At 55.2% G+C, this 13555-nt stretch overlaps 1 pseudogene; it reads right to left on the bottom strand.

The window, feature by feature from the left end:
* Nucleotides 1-44: 44 nt before the first annotated feature.
* Nucleotides 45-13318, bottom strand: LOC117072055 (annotated as a pseudogene).
* Between the last annotated feature and the right edge of the window lie 237 nt (nt 13319-13555).

Genomic DNA, 13555 nt, shown 5'->3' with positions numbered 1-13555 from the left:
CAAGGGGGCCGGGAACACCCAGAGCCCTGTCCCTCCCCACTCACCTTCAGGTCATAGACGATGATGTCACCAAGCACCAGGTACACCTTCATGTAATAGAGGGTCTCCTCATTGAACTCCAGCAGCGAGTTGCAGAGCTACAGGGCCTTGAGGTAGAAGTGCTCCGCCAGCTTGCCATGGCCCAGCCGCTGGTGCAGGGCGGCCAGCCGGTAGTAGGCCACGCGCTCGTTCAGCCGGTCCCCTGGGGGGCAGGCCAAAGAGGCAGGTGTGAGGACGTGGCTCCCTGGGGCAGTCAGGCACAGGCCCCTCAGGAGCAGGTATACAGATCTCGGGCAGCACACCTGGCTTGCCTCCAGTCACCTGGGCAGCTCTGGCCAGTCCCTTCCAGGTTCCCAGACTCACTTTCCCATCTGCAAAGCAGAACTAATAAGGCCTGCCCCTGTCTACTGTGAGGCTTTGGCAAAGTCGGACTTGGATGGCCCAGCTCTGTGCCTACACATAGCCACCTGCCTTTGCTCACTGGTTTTAACCAGGGGAGCCCAAAAGCCATGCAGTCTAGGTCCTCCCAGGCACCCCAGCTCCATGCAACCCACAGACGTGACATCCGACTCCTCCTGGGTGTGTCACGATCAGAGCCCCTTACCTTGGGGAATCAGCTGTATACCTACTGTGTACTGGGCCCCAGGGCACAAGGCGCTGGGGCACGTGGCCTGCCTATGGTTCCCTGTCTCTGGAGAGGGACAGACGACCCTGGCACAACACCAGGGGATGCCCGGCCTTAAGGGGCAGACTGCTGGAGGGGAACTGGGATTTTATCAGCCAGGGAGCCATGTGGTTGATGAGGGTGGGAAGGGCATGGGAGAAAGGGAATGTGCCACTAAGCCTGGCACATACAGGGACCAACGAGATGCCTGGCATGTCTGGAAGGCAGAGGGCACACTGGGCGGCCCTTGTGGTCAGCAGCGGGAGCAGGCAGAGGAAGCAGAGCTCAGTCAGGCAGGGAGCTCTGCACTGCATGAGAGACCTCTGGCTGTGCCCCACAGCCGGACGGGGAAGCCGGTTGTGCAGATCTGCCTGCCTGGACAGGAGACCAGGAAAATCCAGCAGCTGTTTCAGCTCCTGCCCTGCAGACCTGGAGGCTGGGCTCTGGCAAAGTGTGGGTCCTGGCAGGGTGGGGGCTCAGGGGACTTACCCAGAGTGATGCTGAATGCTAGGGCCATGTAGGCAAACTCCAAGTCCTCCTGGGGCTTCTCCAGTGTGGCCAGGAGTCACCAGCTTATTGCACAGCTGTAGCTGCAGCTCCACCTTGCGGTTGCCCGTAGTCACTGCCAGGGCCAGGACCCAGTCCTACCACACAGGCAGGTGGGGTCAGGTTTCCCGCAGCACCCACCTTGCCCAGCGCCTTCCTGAGAGCTCAAACATGTGCTTGGAGCTTCCCACGCCCCAGCTACCCCTGCGCCTCAAAACAGCTCTGTGCTCTGGGACACAGTTCAGACACCCAAGTTGGGGGCTGAAGAGTCAACAACTTGGACACCCAAGTAGCCCATCCAGCTACACCCGGCAGCCTCAGACCAGCCTCTCCCACCTGGGCACTGGGGGTCTGACTGGGGGGAGCCAGCACTCCTCTCTGCTCTAAAAGCACCACATGTGCCCAGGGCTGAGCCACACCGTGAGCTCAGAGGAAGGGAGAAGCCATCCCACTTCAGGGTGCATGCAGACCTGGGCCTCCCACTGACATGCTGTGTGTCTTTTGACATGTCCCTGTGCCTCTCTGAGCCTCAGTGTCCTCATCTGGAAGATGGGGACAGGACTTCCCGCTCATGGTTGCTTGAGATCATCAGGTACAAGGGTAGAGCCATTGTCACGTCCAGGCCCCGAGCGTTTGTCCCAGGCAGGGGCATGGTCAATATCATTCCGGTGAGACCACTGGGAAACGAAGCATGTGCATGGGTGGCCCTGCCTCCAGGCGAGAGGCCTCTGCCCTGCCACACCTGTGCCTCAGCCCTCCAGGTGCCCCCCTGAGGCCCACTCACATCAGCCCACAGGCCAGCTCACCTGGTAGAAGGACACAGCTTTCTCCTGCTCCCAGGCCCCATTGAAGAAGATGTCTCCAGTTACCTCAAACAGCTCTAGCCCCAGGTTGGGGTCACCTGTGTACAGGACCACATTCTGTGCCACCTGAAAGGAGGCAGAAGTTCGCTCAAGACCACACCTGGCAAGGTGGCCAAGCCCACCTTTGCCAGCCTCCTTCCTCTCACACACTACAGGTACACCTGAGCATTTTTCAGACCCTGTGCATAAGGCTGTCCCTAGCACTGGCATGAGGACAATGAACTGATGCACCTGAGTCCCAGGAGGTGACTGAGCAGCTGCAGCCCAGGAGCCCGACACCTGTGAATCCTACCACCAGGGATAGCCCTAGCCCACTCCCCCTGCACTCAAACCAGTCTCCGTGGCCCCCAGATTGCTGGAAGCCCATCCCCTGGCTCCTTTCTGCATTGCCACATCCCTGCCACATCAACAGTGTTTGTGGGTGGGCCTGGTCCCCTCTTGGCCATGAGCTCTTGATCCCTCTTCTCAGCTCAAGGAGGTATACAGCAGGTGCTCAATAATGAAAGCTTCACCAGGCTCGTGGGCTTCACAGTTTGTTCCAGATCACACTGTGTTTGGGAAAGCCTCTGAAAACAGCCACTATGATAGATTCATTTTGTAAGGAGATGTGCCACGTGTCGCTTGGAGCAAGTTCTTCTGTGTGTTAACTGAGTGGTCACATTATTTGAGCATGTGCTGTATACCAGCAGGTTCTGGGCACTGTGAGGGGCCGCGCCTCTGCCCTCAGGGAGAAGATGCTGGCCACTGGGGGAGGATGTGAGGGAACCAGTTAGAGGGAGGGGAAAGGCACACAACAAGTGCTCAGCAGTGGCTTAGGAATGAGTGGAGGGATGGATGAATCGATGAGATGTAGACACATGGATGGATGGATGTGTGGATAGATTAATGTTTGGATGGATGGACGGTTGAGTGGAATGATGTGTGTATGTCTGTATGGGTGGGTAGATAATGTATGGCTGGGTGGAGGGTAGATGATGTATGTACATATAGATGGATAGATGGTGGATAGATGAATGTATGGATAAACAAATGGACAGATAGATGAATGGAGGGATGGATTAATAGGTAGATTGGTGGTGGATGGATGAATGATGGACGAACGGTGAATGGATGGATGGAAGGATGATGGATGGAAGGATGAACAGATGAATGGATGGATGATGGATGGAAGGAAGGATTGATGAATGATGGGATGGAAGGATGAACAGGAGGTGATTGGATGGTTGATAGAAGGATGGATGATGGATGAATGGTGGATGGATGGAAGGATGAACAGGTTAATGGATGGTTGATGGAAGGATGGATGGATGGATGAATAGACGAACAGGTGGATGGATGGTGGCTGAATGAATGGATGATAAAAGGATGGATGGACGGATGGATGGATGGAATGATGAACAGGTGAATGGATGGATGGATGATAAACGGATGGATGGACAGGTGAATGGATGGAAGATGGTTGGATGGATAATGGAAAGATGGATGGACGAAGAGGTGAAAGGATGGATGGATGAACAGTTGGATGGGTGATGGAAAGATAGATGGAATGATGGATGGATGGATGGACATAGGGATGGATGATGGATGCGTGGAAAGACGAACAGGTGAATGGATGGATGATGAAGGACGGATGTATGTATGATGGATGGATCAATGGAAGGACCCACAGGTGTATAGGAAGATGATGGAAGAATGGATGGATGATGGAAGAATGGATGGATGATGGATGGATGGATAAATGGGTGAATAGATGGATGATAAAAGGATGGATGAATGATGGATGGATGGAGAGAGAGAGGGATGGATGGAAGGATGAATGGATGGGTGGATGGACAGAGAGTGAACAGCACAGGCATCGTCCTGCATCCCTTGCCACTCACCTGGATGTACAGGTCCACCAGCTCGCTCTGCCACAGGATGTAGTAGATCTTCCCTGCTTGCAGCCAGGCATGCGCCTCCTTCTCTTTCTTCTGGAGGTCAATGAAAATCCTCAGACTTCCTTTGGTGTAGTCCAGAGTGGATCTGTAGGCCCTGGAATCAGACACAGGTGTCAGAACAAGGGCTCTCATCCTCCTGGAACCAGTCTGCCTCCTCCCGTGGGTCTGGTGACAGATGAATCTGGCATGTGGGGACTGGGAACGGCCCTCTTGTGTGTGCAGTGTTCCGCCCTTCCCAGGCTGCTGGGAGGGCCAGGGTGAACACACATGGCATGGAAAAGATGAAGGACATCCTTCTGAGGGAATCGAGCATCATGCTGCCCTGTGGCAGGAGGAGTGTGCTAGTCCAGCTCCCCTGCCTCCCAGACATGGCCTGTGTCTTCTTCAGACACACCAGGAGCCGTTAGTGTTCAGAGGCTATCTAGGCCAATGGTTCTCAAGGTGTGCAGGCATCACAGTCACCCGGAGGCCTGTCCTTATAGCTTGCTGGCCCTGCCCCCAGAGCTTCCGGCTCCACAGGCCTGGGGCAGGACCCAGAACTCCCACTTGCCACAAACTCGTAGGTGACATGGATGCTGCTCTGCTGGTCCACGGACTACACTTTGAGAAGCATGGCTCTGGCACACTGGCCCATTTTCCTTCTGTGAACCTGAGGCCTAGACTGGAGCCAGTCTCCCGGGTCCCCATGGAATCTGGCTCCTTCCCTGCTCTCTCAGTAAGTCTGACACTCAAGGGGGTGCGACTGCAGCAACGTCACCGGGCCCTGTGGGTGGGGTGGCCAGGGTCATGGTTACCCCACCAGGTCAGGATGCTCAGGGGAAGCTGAGTGGGCCACATATGGGATGTGAGACCTTGAAACCCTGCCCCAGGGAAGCATGTGACACAACTGGCTCTGTCTTCTGTGGGAGAGAAGCCACAGGTAGCTGCTGTGGTCACATTTAAGGGGACAGATGAAGGTCAGGAGTGAAGACTCGGGGCAGGCAGGTCAGATGACAAAAGCCACCATAGCAGGAAGAACAGCCCAGAGTGCACATACTGCCTCTGCTGGGGTTGAGATAACCTTTGACCCAACAAAGGAGGCTCAAGCTGGGACTCACCGGCCAGCAGCAGCCCTGGGACAACCCCAGGCCCACCAGCTCAAAGCATCTGATGCCAAGGAACCAAATGATCAAAAGGAGAGGGGCTGCTGGGGCCCTGGGCCAGATTCCCAGAGCCCCCCTCCCTGCCCTACCTGCCCCCACCTCCACCACTGCAAAGCCAGCCCTCACCGCTCAGTGCCCAGGGACAGGTAGAGCTGACTGATGGTCTCCAGGAGCTGCCCCCTCCAGCATCTTGTCGGCCACCTTGTGGGCCAGGGAGAGCTGGAGCTCGTGGTAGAGGACACACTGGGCCTAGCTGAGCATGACGACGCTGTAGAAGTAGCACAGCCGCTGGACGGCCCGCAGCTGGCCTGGGCAGAAGACAAAATGGAAGACATTAGTCTCCCAGCATCGAAGCGAGGCTGGCTGGGCTCGAAGGCCCCTGTGCTGTGCTTGCCTCTTTCACACCTCTGTGAGCCTGGGCCCCATAGGCGGGGAGCCTGAGCGCAGACAGGCCATGCACCCATGCCAAGGCAGACGCCGAGCACACTGTGACATGGGCACACCTTAGTGCAGATGCTCATGGTAGAGGCCGGCCTTCTTTCCAACTCCCAGGGTCGAGGTCCTGGCCAGGCTCAGCCGCTGCACCAGGCCATCTGTTTCTGCTTCACAAATCCCCTCCGGCCAGGACCAGGGCCGCCTTCAGCCTGAGCTGATGAGGCCAGGGGCACAAGTAGCCCCTGTCACACATGGAACCCTGAGAGAGCAAAGCCAAGCGTCATGTCTGCCACACACGGCATCATGTTGGGGGAATGGGGTTCCAAGCCAGCCCCTGGCATTCCCACACATGCTTCTCTCATGCAACCAGGCTCCAAACCCACAGGCTCACTGGCCTCTCCCAAGCCAGGGCACTGGGAACGGTGGAAAGCTTCTGGTTTTCTAGTGTCAGAAACATTCCGGAGATTAATACTGGAAACCAGGTACACCGAATGGACATCTGTTACACCACCCAACAACAGCTGAATACACAGTCCTCTCGAGCGCCCATGGGACATTCCCCATGACAGACCATGTGCCAGGCCACAAAACGAGCCTCAGTGAATGGAGAAGGACTGAGACCAAAGCAGAGGTCCTCTTCAGCTGTACTGGCATGAAACTGGAAATCAACAGAGAAGGAAATGTGGGAAATTCAAAAATATGTGGAAATTACACTCCTAAACAACCAGTGAGTCAAAGAGACCGTCAGGGAAACCAAAAACTAATTTGAGAAGAATGCAAACAAATGCACAGCCCGGGCCAGCACGGTGGCTCACACCTGTCATCCCAGCACTGTGGGAGGCCGAGGTGGGAGGATCGCTTGAGTCCAGGAGTTTGAGATCAGCCTGGAAAACATGGTGAAATCCCACTTCTATAAAAAAAAAAAAAAATACAAAAATTAGCCGGGTGGGTTGGTGCACATCTGTAATCCCAGCTACTCGGGAGGCTGAGGCATGAGAATGGCTTGAACCTGGGTAGAAGTTGCAGTGAGCCAAGATCACAACACTGCACCCCAGCCTGGGCAGAAGTTGCAGTGAGCCAAGATCACAACACTGCACCCCAGCCTGGGCAATAGAGCAAAACTCTGTCTTTAAAAAAAAAAAATAGCACAGCGTATCAAAAATTCCAAGATGCAGCTAAGGCAGTGCTGAAAGGAAAATTTATAACTGTAAATGTCTACATTCAAAGAAAGAAGAAAAATCTCAAATCAAAAACCTAACCTTCCACCTTGAGAAACTAGAAAAAGAATGAACTAAACCCAAAGCGAATAAAAGGAAGAAAATAATAAACATGAGAGTGGAAATGAGAAGTAAAAATACAGAGAATGGAAAAACAAAAGAGATAATCAACAGAACCAAAAGTGGGTTTTTTGAAAATAATAACAAAATTGACAAATCTTTCACCAGACTGACCAAGAAAAGACAGGACACTAATGACTAAAATCAGAGACTGAGCACCACGGCTCACGCCTGTCATCCCAGCGCTTTGTGAGGCCGAGGTGGAAGGATCGCTGAGGCCAGCATTCACGACCAGCCTGGGGGAACATGATGAGACCGCATCTCTAATAAAAATAAATAAACAATTAAAAACCCAAGTTTCTAAAATAAGAAATGAAAGAGGAAACATTATTGCCGACCTGACAGAAATAAAAGGATTCCATGAAAACACTACGAACAATTGTACACCAACAAATCAGACCATCTAGACACAACAGCCAAACTCCTAGAAGGACACAAACTACCGAAAGTGACTCAAAAATGACCCCAAGTAAGCATGTGGGGTATCAGCCCCGCCCTCGGTCTCCTCAACCGTTCAGTACAGGGTGGGGAGACAGGGAAGCAGGATCCCCATTCCCTGGCCTGCATTTGCAAGTCTGAATCCCCCAGCACCCCGGGGAGGGCCTCGTAGGAGGAGGTGCCATAGGCTATCACCAGAGGCTACAGTGGGGGCTGGGGCGCTGGGTTCCTGGAGGGTCTCCTTCCAGTCAGAGAATGCCCCTGGGGAAGAAGCCTGGGTATGAACCCCCCACCCCTCCTTGAGCAGATGTGTGGGACCGGGGCCCCTTCACACGGTCCTTTCCAAAATCTCATCCCTCCTAGGGCCAGGAGTGGGTGCCAGGCCTGTGCTGGGAAATGGGCAGATTTGGCTCTGGTCCAGGCCACAGGAGGCACCTCTGAGTGGTCTCACTATGCCATGACAAAGTGCTGCAAGGCAGAGGGGACCCACAACAGTATCCCTTGTCTCGGCCATTTCCTGGACTCAACTATCCTCTGCGGCCTAGATTTCGGACAGCCCTGCCCACCTACTGTCCGTTTACTGCTCAGTGTGCAGTGACTGCTCGACAGCACTCCATGGCTCCCCAGTGCTCTTGGGGAAAAGGCCAAGCCACAGCCTGAGGCCCCAGGCTCTGCTTAGCTCTCCAGAAGAGCTGCTCACCATCCAGCACCCAACCCACCCACTCCCAACTCCGCACCTCCCTGCATGAGCCCTGCTCACTCACCCCCGCTCACACTCCACTCATCCCCGCTCACACTCCCACTCACTCACCCCCACTCACTCATCCCTGGTCCTTCACACAGGCTACACCACTAGCCCCTCCCCCACCACCTATACTTGACTGAATCCTCTCAACCCTCTGGTCCCAGACTAAAGAGGCTTCCCTAACCCGGGGCCAAGTGCTGCCCTGCCATCACGCCACTCACCCTTTTGTGGCTTCTCTGGCCTGAACCTCACATTCCCACGCTCAGTCCCTGCCACCCGAGGACCCCACAAGCCCCATTTGTGGGTGGGGCCTGGCACACTCTGCACAATGAGCTACTTTTGCATGAACTGCTCTGCGGCTTTCGGCAATCACCCGCCCCATGTCCTCTGTGAAGTGGGATGACAGGTGCGCATACTGCCAACATACCAAGCAGATAACACGTCCACAAGAAACGGCGTTCAGGGCCTGGCTCATGGAGGGGCCCCAAGTCCCAGCTCAGCAGAGCCTGCCTTGATCCCAGGGTTATGGCTAGGAATTCCCAGCATGCAGGACTTTCAGTGCTCAAGGCAGGGTGGTCCCTGGGCAAACCAGGAAGAGCTGGCTGCCCCAGTAGGGCACAGAGGGCCTGGCCCTGCGTGGGAACCGCCTGTCTCCAGGGCGCTTGCCAACATCCGCTGCTGGCCACAACTCAGCACTTTCAATGGTGGAAAAACCACCACTTGTTTCCGAATCACAAACCCCAGGTGTGCCCTGACCCGAGTGGCCCCAGAAGGCGCACAGGAGGGGCACTCACTCTCCACATGACCCATCTCCACGGCGACCAGAAGGGCCCACTAGTAGTAGCCCTTGCTCTGCTGGGCCGGGCCCTGGTGGGTGCAGAGGTGGCCCAGCTACAGGAGCATGTGGGTGAAGTCCTGGCCACACTCACCGCAGGGCAGCCTCGAGAACAGCTGCACGGCCCCCAGGAGGTAGTGCTGAGCAGCCGCGTGCAGGCACAGGGTCCCGAAGTTGGCCACCACCACTGCCTGGTTCCTCTGCTGGCCCAGGTCGTGAGCCGCCCGCAGGGTGCGGTAGTAGCCCTAGGCTGCCTGCCTCGTCTGGCCCGTCCTCTTCAGAGCCATGGCCACCACGTTGGCAATCACACCCTCCTGGTCCTCGCTGGCCACCACTGCATCCTGGACAGACTGCAGGATGTTCAGTGCCACGAGGCTCTGTCCATGAAGCACGTGCAGCCAGGCCAGGGCCTCCAGGTGGTCCACGATGGCACGGACTCCGGCAACAGCACTGGCTTCTACCACCTGCGTCATGAAGGTGATGGCTGGGCCATGGTAGCCATGGTGGCTGTACAGCTGGACCAGGCTGGCATGGAGAAATCCGCACAGGACCTGGCCTGTGCCCAGGGTTAGGGAGGCCAGTGCTCACCTGAGGTAGTAGGAAGTCTGGGTGGGGAGGCTGTGGGGCTGGAGGGCGTTCTGGAGCACCAGGTTCACGCTCCTCAGCAAGCCGACCAGGAAGTCCCGTGTCCTCAATGAGGCCACCTTGACATAGCTCAGCACCAGGTGGGGCAGGCACTTGCAGCTGTAGATGTCAGCCAGGAGTAGGTAGCAGTCTGAGAGCCACGCAGCCTCTGGGGCTCCCGAGTCCCTGTGCAAAAGCAGCAGCTGCTCTAGGAAGGGCAGGGCCTCCTCGGGCTGCTTGAGGTGCGGGTGGTGCCTGGCCAGCAGGAAGCAGGCCCGGGCCTCGGCCTGCAGGCTCTGGCCACCCACCGCCTGCCGCAGCGCCAGCTGCAGGAGCTCCCCCTCCGCCTCGGTGCTGCAGATGTGGCCGGGCGTCCCCAGGAGCACCTGTGTGCACTTCTCCCGGTTCTGCTTCCAGTAAATGCTGGCCAGGTTGACGTACACAGCCACCACCAGGAACAGGTCCCCGAAGCTGCCCTCCAGGGCCCCCAGTGCTTCCTCAAAGTACACCTGGGCCTGGGACAGCTTGAGCCTCCTGCTGCACAGCCGTCCCAGGAGGAAGCAGAGCCTGGCTGGGGACATGAGGAGGCCAGCTTTCTTGGCCACCCCTCGGGCCTGTGCCAGGCGCCCAGTCAGTTCCTCCTCATTGCTAAAGCTGCAGAACACGCTACTCAGCCATGGCAGCGCCACATCATAGAGGCCACGGAAGCTGGCCTTGTACCCAGGGCGTTCAGGAACAGCAGCCATGAGCTCAGGGCCTCTGGGTCCTTCCACTCATCCTCAGCTTCCAAGCAGAAGGAGGGCTCCTCGGGGTCCTGCAAGCTCATGTTGCTGGATGCTGCACAGAGACCCCAGGACGCTGGCTCCTGGGGGCAGCCTGGGCAGGTCTTGCATTGTTCCAGAACATTCTTCACCTTCGGCAGGGTCTCCTTTGGCTCCAGGCCCAGGCAAGGTGGAGGTATTTCTGCAAGTCACAAAAACACCTAGACAGATTAGAGTCCAGCAGTGAGTCCTTGGTCCACTGGGGGCAGGGTCCCCACATCCCCACCCTCTGTGTCCCTGGCCCAGCTTGCCATGAGCCCTTGAGAATTATGTGCAATGCAAACCCGGGACCTGGAGCACATAGGAACTCTGGCAGTATGGGGACAGAGAGAACACGCAGGCTCACGGCCTGACTCTCCTACAAAATCACCCTCCTGTCCTGCTTTGTCGCCCACCTGACAGCATGGTTTGAGGAGACTATGTCAGCTCAGCGATCCCTCAGAGATGCCTTTCCCTTTAGAAAGAATCAAAGCCTTCTAACTGGACCCATGTGTATGCAGCACCACAACTACAAATGTAACTTCTGTCAGCATATGGGCCCCCGGTGGGGTACCGGAATCCATGAAATCCTCAACAGCCAATCAGAGCTATTGATCAGCTCAAAAGCTGCTGTGCAAAATTGGCAAAGCCACCGATGGCACAGGACAGGGGTGTTGTACCCATGTACCCAGCTCCGTGCAGGGAAACGGATCATCCCTGCAGGAAGGATGGGAAAGCTTCCAGGCCTCTGAGGCCACCTTCACCTTGGAGGGTCTGAAAACCTGAAGCCCACAGTTCCTAAAGGGTTAACAAAGGCCAGGCTGCTCAAGCAGCCCACTGGCGCCTGCTGGCTTCAGTGGATTCCTAGCCAAAGCCCCCTCCCAGAGGTGAGCAAACGAGCGCATTTCCTGTTGGAAAACCTGGAATGAAAGGAGGCATTACTGGGAAGGAAAAAACCTAGATTTAAACAGACTCTCCGTTTCAAGCTCACATGTAAAAAATATTTTCAATGCAAATTGCCTCCCTATTCATCTGTAAAGCCTTGGATTAAATAAATAAATAAATAAATAAATAAATAAATATGATTTAGAGGCAAGTGTCTGACTTGACTACACTAGATTAGCTAAGAAATCTCCCCCACCCGGCAGAGGCACACAGCCCCTCCCAGCCACTACCTTGGCCTCCAGGGCAGCTGGCGAGCCAGGTGCCTTTGCTCCAGTGACTTTGGCAGAGGGTGGAACCACCCCCTCCCTGAGGCAAACCTACAACAACCTTCCCTTCCCCACTGGCTCCCCTCAGGAAGGAGCAGACCCTTCAGGGACCTCAGTTGAGGCCCCTGCAACCTAAGGCTCTGAATTCTGCTACCCGCTGAGGGCAGTGTGGCCTCCCATCTCTGAGGCAGAGCACGAGGCGAACTGCAGCTTCTGCAGGTCATGAGAAAGGACCCCACAGCTACATGTGGGCCCCAGCAGTGGAAAGGATGCCCCACCTTGGTCGGGGACCGGGCGGGGGTCAGCATGTTCACTGGAAGAAGTGTGGGACCCCACGGCTTCCAGTGCCAGAGTAGACGGGAGGTTCAGGCCCACCTCAGGTGATGTCCCCCAAGCCCCCAGCCCACACCACAGAGGGGTGACAGCCGCGTCCAATGCCCACCGTACTCAGCTCTGTCACCTCCCCCGGCATTACCCCAAGGCCTAGCTCATAACCAGAGGAAGCCTGAGCCGCAGGCATAACCTACCTTATTCCTGTGGCTGCTCAGTCTCAGCTTCCTCTACTGAGTCTGGCAAGGGAGAAAAGAGAAGCAATGAACACCCCCAGCCAGCACCTCTGGTCCCATGTCAGGTTGAGCTGGGTGTCGGTGTTGCAGGGTGACAGCATTGCAGGGGGCAGGGGTTGAAAGTCATATCATCCTCTTCCCTCCTGGATCATGGGAACAACATCACTGGGGGGTGTACACTTTGTGTGATATTGGGAGTAACATCGTCCTCTGTGCCTTGGAATATTAAGGACAATATCACGGGGGGGCGTGTACATCTTCTGCAATATTGGGAATAATATTATCCTCTCTCCTCCTGCATAGTAGGAAAGATACCACAGAGTGGATGTTCACCTCCTGTGATATGGGGATTAATACCATCTTCTTCCCTTCCGGATATCAGGAAGAGTATCACACGGGGGTGTACAGTGTCTGCGATACTGGGAGTAATATCAGCCTCTCAGCCTTGGAATATTAAGAAGAATATCACAGGGTGGATGTTCACCCCCTGCCATATTGGGAGTAATATCAGCCTCTCCTCTCCATGGATATTGGGAACAATATCCCAGGCTGGGTGTACGCCTCCTGCTCTATGGGGAGTCATATCATCCTCTCCCTTCCAGGATATTAATAACAGTATCACAGGGCGGAACACAGTCTGCGATACTGGAATTATCATCATCCTCTCCCCCTCCAGATACTACAAACAATATCACAGAAGAGCTGTACCCTCCCTGCGATATTGGGAATAATATCATACGCTTCTTCCATGAATATTAGGAGCAATATCACCGGGTGGCTGTCCGTTCATTGCTATGTTGGGAGTCATGTCATACTCTACCCCCCTGGATATTAGGATCAGTGTCACAGGTGAGTGCACACCTACTGCGATATTAACACTAAAATCATGGTCTCTGTCCCTGGATATTAGGAACAACATCACAGGTAGGTGTACACCCCCTGGGGTATTAGGAGCAATAATATGATTAACTAGTAAACATCAATGATTGATTTTAATAATTATCAGGCTGGTCTTGAACTCTTGACCTCACGTGATCTGCCCACCTCAGCCTCCTAAAGTTTTGGAATTACAGGCGTGAGCCACCGCACCCAGCCAACACTTCCTGACATCTCTTTTTGGACCTTAAATTTAGCATGCCCAAAACACACTTGATTCCCCCTGCTATAACCTACTCCTCTCATAGTCTTCCCGATCTCAATAACAGCATCTGAGTAATCTTCCAGTTACTCAGGCCAAAATCCTTGACATCATCCTTAAAACTTCTTTTTCTCTCTCTTGTCATTCAACCCATTTAAACTCTCCTTTCAAAATATATGCCAGACCTAACCACTTCTCACCTTTCTCATCATTTCCAACCAGGTCCAGTCCTCAT

This window comes from Trachypithecus francoisi, unplaced genomic scaffold (genome assembly GCF_009764315.1).
Source record: "Trachypithecus francoisi isolate TF-2019V2 unplaced genomic scaffold, Tfra_2.0 Contig00164, whole genome shotgun sequence".
In the NCBI taxonomy this organism is placed as follows: domain Eukaryota; kingdom Metazoa; phylum Chordata; class Mammalia; order Primates; family Cercopithecidae; genus Trachypithecus; species Trachypithecus francoisi.
Note: the sequence above shows the minus strand (reverse complement) of the source record. Positions and strands in the feature narration are given on the sequence as shown.